The following is a 7,337-nucleotide window of genomic DNA, read 5'->3' as shown; positions in this document are numbered from 1 at the left end:
GCATAAGACTCGGCGGATCCCGGTGGCTGCTCTCACGTGACTCAGTGGGGGGCATTTTTGCGCGGGATCAGAGACAATGTATGATTAAGGTCCGCCTTGCAGGTCATAGATCATAGAAACAGATTTTTTTTTAAATTATAAACTGTGACAGTCAGACTCACATATGCAATGGTGGTACATCAATGGAGAACGTTTGCTTTATCATCACCTCCTCCTCTCAGGAAGACAGGGTTGGCTATTGCACTGCCAATGACGTAGCCAAGTTGACATGGGCCCTAAAGCAAGCAATGAAAATGCCCTCGTTTCCTCCTTGGTTGGCTATCAATAAACAGACATAATTGGGATTTCGTGGCAAGCTCTGGATCCCGGTGCCACTGCACCATCCTCACATATTATAGATGAGACTATTCAACACATTTCAACTGGGAGAGTCTCTTTTATTGCATTAGCTACACAGCCCCTGATCCGTTCCTGTTCCCCCGGGCCCCTGCCTGTGTCTGACCTCTGTTCTTCTATTCCTAATTTTAATCAGATCTTTGCTTTAACTCTTCTCGAGCTCCAAAGCTGGAACGTATGTGCGACAAAGGTATATTTAAAAGGTTGCCGCTTATTTACTCAATTGTGAAACATTAGTCTACCCAAGATATTTAAAAATTAAATGTGTATCGCCCAAGGCTTCTTGCTTGTTTTATTTTTTTGTAAAGAAGAAAGCCATACATACATTTGTGAACATCGATGCTATCAATAAGATAACAGTGAAGATGTATGTACTATAATTTTTGTAGACAATAGAAGATTCAGTTACAAATTAAAGTGGATATTTAATTAAAATGATCGCCCAACTGCCGTGACATTGCCACCCGCAATGCCGTGACCCGGATTCGAACCGGGGTTGCTGCGGCCACAACGCAGAGTACTAACCACTATACGATCACGGCGAGCTACTTGGGCTCGTCATTCTTTGCCGAGTGTGGCTTTAATAGGCTGTGATGGCACGAGGGCTGTTTCTGATAGGCCGACAGTACTCTATGGATGTTTCCTTTGTTGGGGCAGAAGACTAGGCAAAATCTTTACATTCATGCTATGGTGGCTGCCGTGCACGGAGTTCTCTCATAGCCTCTTCCCGGTGCACGTACTGAGCAGCGCATGACTAAATACAGCGGTGCAGCGAAAGAGAGCTCCATGTGTGACCTTGCTCAAGGAGAGGGGAACAAACTAGAATTAAAGTACGGAGAATAGTAAAAAAGAAAAACAGAACAATCCATATGGAGGGTGGGAGCTTTGTAAAACGGGTATTCAGTTTAGTATCATCAGAATTGACGCAGTTGACGTTCACAGTCCGTTTTAGCCTGAGATACGTTTAAGTCATAACATGAGTTTCTCCACAGTTCTCTTATTCTTGCGATTCACATTAAAACAGAGTGCCGGGAGGGGGGATGGAAACACCTGTGCGCTTTGTATCTTAGATGCTTGAAATAGTGTTTGATGCTTCTTTTTATCAATTGTATTTTTGATTGATGCCAGATTTTAAGGATCAAACACAGCACACTTGTTTATCAGGTGACAATGTGGTGGTATCTTTGCTGCCAGAAGGACCTCTGCAGGGGCAACTGTATGAGCGTTGCCTACTAAGGGGACGTTTTTAGGGCTGTGTCTCAGAGGCGGCTTCAGCTCTCTTTCAATAAACAGTTTATATATATTTTTTAGAAAAAGGAAAGCAGCAAAGCCGTGAAATCGTGGGGAGCTGAGGTTGGGAAATGAGTAATTTCATATCAGATATCCTTCGCAGTGGCGGCTGCTATTTACGAGGGTGGTGAGCAGGGGCAGGTGGGTGTGGGTTTGTAAATTATAATAATGCATAATATTTAAGGCTGGCCACCCGGCCGGCTGCCATCTCTCTGCTATCCTGAGTGACTCCACTCCACCCCTGACAACAAACAATCCAGGATAGAGCCTTAGAACAAAGTGCAACCAACCTAGAGCCCAGGGGGTCAATAGGAGAAGATGTGGTATCAGAGGCACCCAGGCTCTCCTGGGCACCCTGCAGGCGGCATCTTCCTTCCTGCCAATGGAAACAGTTCACACTGAAGGTTTCCCGCTACACAGAGCGACAACAGCCGATCTTGAACTCAAGTGAGAAATAAAAGCTCTGCAACTAAAAAGATGACAGAAGAAAACATGTAAAAGGTGGTCAGAAAATTAAACAATAACTGAACTATACCACTGCTCGACACAGATGTGCTATATAATGAGTAAAAAGCTAAAAAATAATCGTTCTGTTAGAAGTTTCCGTAGTGTAGTGGTTATCACGTTCGCCTAACACGCGAAAGGTCCCCGGTTCGAGACCGGGCGGAAACAACTTTTTATTCTGAGACTCGCAAATCTAAAGTCACTGCAAATAAGGATATATACTGCAGTATACAGACAGGAACCTATTTCCAAACACAAACATTTCTACCATGTGTTAAAACAAATATACTGTCCTACAAACACACCTACTGCCACATGTAGGCATGATTCTACTGCCACTCAGAGGCCAGACTGTGTAACAGGGAACAATATTCTCAGACGTACAGCTCTCAAGGAAGTCATACACGGACATGAAGATACTCCCACGTGCAGTATGGGGGCGCATTGCCGCATGCATAGGTGAGTGTGTAAATAAAAGCAGACGTATATGCACTTGTAATTAAAAGCATGTAAGATTTGTCTCGCTCAGGCATGTTTGTGCTGTTGCACACAGATTTCTTGCAGTATGCGAGCTCCATAGCTGCCAGGGGTTCAGTACTTGGTGTACGTGAGATCTGTGCACTTTTGATGTGCTTTCTGTGCTTTGTCTCATCACTGCAGCAGAGCGGGTTCGGAGCCTGCTGTATGTGGGCTCTGTGTCTCTTCATCACTATAGCAAAGGCGGTTCTGTGCCTCCTGTAGGTGAACTCCGTCTGCTTTATGCGAGCACCATCAATGCTGTCGTCATCACCATATAAGAGGCTGTGCAGTGCCTGCTGTAGGTGACCTCTGTGTCTGGTGCATATGTGCTTCCGGTTACAATATCTTAGGTAGTGCTGTGTCTCTTGTTATGAGCTCGTTATCTTTGTTTATCCTGTGTCTGCTCCAGGAGTGTACACACGGGTGCCCATACCCTGCCCCCTCACACTAGTGAACACTGGCGCCGAGTCCCTGAGTTTTGTGTTGGTGGCTTGGCTGCAACATTTTTGTGTGTTGGAGCCAGCGAGATAGGTCATGATTCCGCTGTACTGAAATGGGCGATGGGAGAAAAAGCTCCCTGTCAATCAAAAGGCCCTGGGCCATATTATCAAGAACGGCGATAACATTATCCTATAATGGGCTTGATAAGGGGCTTGATAATATGCCCTTGAGAATTCCAATAGAAGACCAAGTTTGATGTCCTTCCCACCAGAACCTGGGCTTCTATGGGAATTCTCAAGGGCATATTATCAAGCCCCTTATCGCCGCTTTAGCGGCAGTTTCCTGCCCCTAAAGCCGCGATAATGTTTTTGCCGTTCTTGATAATATGGCCACCTATTTTTAAAAACTTTGGTACCAAAGAACTTTTACAGGATCATATACCTAACAGTTTAGCCCCTGCAAGCCCAACCTGAACCCCTCCTTAAATAGTTATTCCTCAAAAATAGATTAAAAGATTTACATAAACTCACAAAAAACACAATTTCCGAATAAAGCTCTAACTTTTTGCATAAGAAATATGCCAACCTGGTGGATCAACTTACAGGTGATCCAAGGGCAGGCAACCCCTATGCTGCCCTGCCCATCTGAAGAGCCAAATTGCACCATGGCCTAACCAATCGGTGCTAGCCATTTTGGGAGAATACCCATTACATTCTGTGGACCACCAGTCGATCCATTTACTAATGCCCCATGAGGGGGCGGAGCGTATCCTGGCAAGCCTCCGGTTGCTCAGGTTTCCAACCGCCCGAAGGACTAACTGGGTGCCGTCGTTCCTCCAGGGTCCTGCCGTTGAGACTTCCTGGAGTTGTTTGGCATTTGCACCCTTCTTGTGCTCACCCCTATGTACTATTTAGCCTTTGGATCGCCCTGTAACTCTTGACTGGGTGAGAGTATTCTGCTTAATTCAGAGACTCTGTCCATCACCACCCCTTGTTGTAAACATTTTTGTCCCTTGCTCATTGCACCATCAGGATTCAAGCAAGCCGGGCCGAAGACGGCTGAAATGCCAGAAACCGGTCCCCGGAAGCTTGTTTCCTTCCCAGTGTAAGAATTGGCTTTTGTAGTCTGGTCTGCCCTGTTCCCATGATGCACTGGGCCAGGGACAGACTCATTTGCATACAGCCAGGTTCTGAAACTGGGATGGTGCAATGAGCTAAAAAACGGTGTTGGATCTAGCCCTGATCTCTTGACTGGGTGAGAGTATTCTGCTTAATTCAGAGACTCTGTCCATCACCACCCCTTGTTGTAAAAATTTTTGTCCACCCTAAGCGTGGAAGGGTATACTCAGATGTGAGTCCCTTGCTCATTGCACCATCAGGATTCAAGCAAGCCGGGCCGAAGACGGCTGAAATGCCAGAAACCGGTCCCCGGAAGCTTGTTTCCTTCCCAGTGTAAGAATTGGCTTTTGGGTGCGGACCTTTGTTGCAGGAGTACTCGTCCTGCCGGCATTTCCCCGCGCCTCGGGGATCCCGCTGAGAAGCACGCACTATTTCTGGAATTGACCAAGTGGATGCCTTATATCCCCATATCACTTTCTCGCAGAAGTCGACTCAGAGTACTATTCACCCATATCTCAGCTCTGTTACCGCACTACACGCTTTGGGTATTGGACAACTCACCTTGATCTTTAGTCACCACTTAACCTGGTCTCGAGCGGGGCCGGGTCGGAATTATCACCGGCGAAGCGACCTGTGGTGCAGTATCCGTTCACTACAGCCCTGAGGAGTCGTCAAAGCATTGTATTCGCTTTACGACGAAACACGTGTCGGCTGGCTTACCATTCAATAAAGAGGAGTCGTATTACCCATCGTTCTCCTTTCCTTCAACCAAGGACACTTGAACTTGCAAAATATCGATTGTGACATCATTTTCTGCACTTTTCTGAACTGGTGTGCAATAGGTTTTGTGTTTTCATGTACAGCGGGTGCCTCGGCACTCACGTTTGGAGGGGTTTAGGGCTTTACTTCCCCTCACCTACATGCACCCAGACACATTATCACTATTAATACTACCGTGAGCTGAGCGCCTAGTGTCACCCTCACTCCAAAAAACCCAGGTCTCAATTGTTTCACTGTGGAGGATACTGTTCATAGCAAGTTACAAATTACCCCATGCTTGCTGGAAAAGCACTGTTTTTAGTTTTTTTCGTAAGGTCAGCAAATTAGTCTCCTTCCGTAGTTCTATTGGCAGCGTATTCCAGGCTGTTGGGAGTAAGTATGAGAAGGCACGTCCGCCTACTGTGGCCAATCTGCAACGTGGTTGAATAAGAAGAGAGGCGTCAGCAGATCGAAGTGTCCGTGCTGGGCTATAGGGGATCAGGCGAGATTTTATATACATTGGAGCCTTACCATACAGGGCTTTGTGAACAATGCAAAATCCCTTAAACATCACCCTTTGCTTAACCGGTAGCCAATGTAATTCTTGCATAAGGGGAGATGCATGGGTGTTCCTTGGCTTTTTAAAGATAAGCCTAGCAGCGTCGTTCATAACAACCTGCAGCTTATTCAAAAGTTTTTGTGGCAGTCCTATGTATAGCGAGTTGCCATAGTCTAACCTAGCCAGAATCGTGGCGGAGACCGCTTGCCTCAGAGTAGAAAAGGACAGCAAAGGTGAAACTTTTCTAAGTTGTAGGAGGAGACCGACGCCAAGTCCCAACCACCATCCTCACTTGTTTTTGCATAGATAGCCTGCCGTCCACCTGAATGCCTAAACTCTTAACCACAGCTGCTGGTTCCGGTGGTGACCCTAATTCTTTTGGCCAGAAATCCTCAATCCATGGGTTCCCTGCGTTGGTAATTGGGAGAACCTCGGTCTTATCCGGATTGATTTTTAATGAATTTCTGGACATCCAGTTAGCTGTGTGCTTCAAGATGTTTTGCAGTCTTACGAGGCCACCCGGACCACGGTCAAGTTGGATCACTATTTGGGTGTCATCCGCGTAGTTGTATACATGGCAATCCATCTGGTTAAGCAATCTAATCAGGGGTTGTAGGTAGATATTGAAGAGCAGGGGCGACAAGGCAGACCCTTGTGGCACTCCGCAGGTGATCGATGTGGTGGTGGAAAGAAGGTCACCAAGCTGTACTCTCAGAGACCTCCCTTTAAGAAAGGAGGAGAGCCAGGCGTGTGCCGTGCCCCCGATGTTGAAATCCATCATCCGCGACAGTAGTTGTTTATGGCAGACGGTATCAAATGCCGCGGAGAAGTCTAACAGCACCAGGGCACATGGTGTTTTCTTATCTGCCCTGTTCCTCAAGTCATCCAGAATAGACAACATAACGAGTTCCGTGCTGTGATTCGCACGGAACCCAGCTTGGTTTGGCTCAAATAAGTTGTTACTTTCCAGATGTTCCGACAGGATGGTGAGTACGTGTTGCTCAACCACCTTCGTCAAGAACGGCAGCTGAGATATGGGCCTAAAATTTTTTAGGCATTTCACATCCGCCCCTGCTTTTTTCAGCAAGGGAATCAGCCGGGCTTCCTTAAAGTAAGACGGGACTTGGCCTGTTAGTAAAGAAGTGTTTAGTAGATTCAACACTTCTTCCTCTATATCTGGCAGTGCCAGTTTGAACACCTCTGGTGGGCACGGGTCTGCCAAGGAACCCGATTTAACACGGCTCACAAGAGCTGGTAGCCTTTCCTTCGTAATCAAGGGAAAGGCCGTTAGAGGACTAGGCACCAATATTCTGCCAGGTGTATCCAGCGGGGGACAGTCAAACTCGGGGGTTGCACCAATTCCAGCGACTAGGTCCGTGATTTTATTAACAAAGAAATCTTGAAATTTTTGACAGTCCTCTTGCATGAACTCCATAGTTTGTTCTTTATTTTTCCTGAGTTCCGTAAGGACCTTGAAGATTTCTTCTGAGGGTTCCTAGCAGTAGTTATTCTTTCCTCAAAAAACTCTGCTTTCCTGGCTATAATCGCCTGTTTGTAATTAGCGAGTGCCTGTATGTACTGACCCCGAGAGTTGGAATCATAATGCTTCCGCCAAGCTCTTTCTAATTTTCGAAGCCCTCGCTTCCTTTCCCTAAGGGGTTCGTTGTACCAGGGGGCTCCATGTCCTCTATTCACTATATTCAACCTACGTATTGGTGCCACGTGGTCCATTGTCTTCCTGAGTTTGTCCA

General features: G+C 46.6%; 2 non-coding genes across 2 annotated transcripts; one reads left to right on the top strand and one right to left on the bottom strand.

Moving 5' to 3' along the window:
* Positions 1 to 866: 866 nt before the first annotated feature.
* Positions 867 to 938, bottom strand: TRNAH-GUG (transfer RNA histidin (anticodon GUG)). The gene has a single exon. It is a non-coding gene; the product is annotated as a tRNA-His (tRNA).
* A 1,347-nt stretch (positions 939 to 2,285) lies between these two features.
* On the top strand, positions 2,286 to 2,358 carry TRNAV-AAC (transfer RNA valine (anticodon AAC)). Its single transcript has one exon. It is a non-coding gene; the product is annotated as a tRNA-Val (tRNA).
* Positions 2,359 to 7,337: the final 4,979 nt, after the last annotated feature.

This window comes from Lissotriton helveticus, chromosome 12 (genome assembly GCF_964261635.1).
Source record: "Lissotriton helveticus chromosome 12, aLisHel1.1, whole genome shotgun sequence".
Taxonomy (NCBI): domain Eukaryota; kingdom Metazoa; phylum Chordata; class Amphibia; order Caudata; family Salamandridae; genus Lissotriton; species Lissotriton helveticus.
This window is presented reverse-complemented; position numbering and strand designations above follow the sequence as displayed.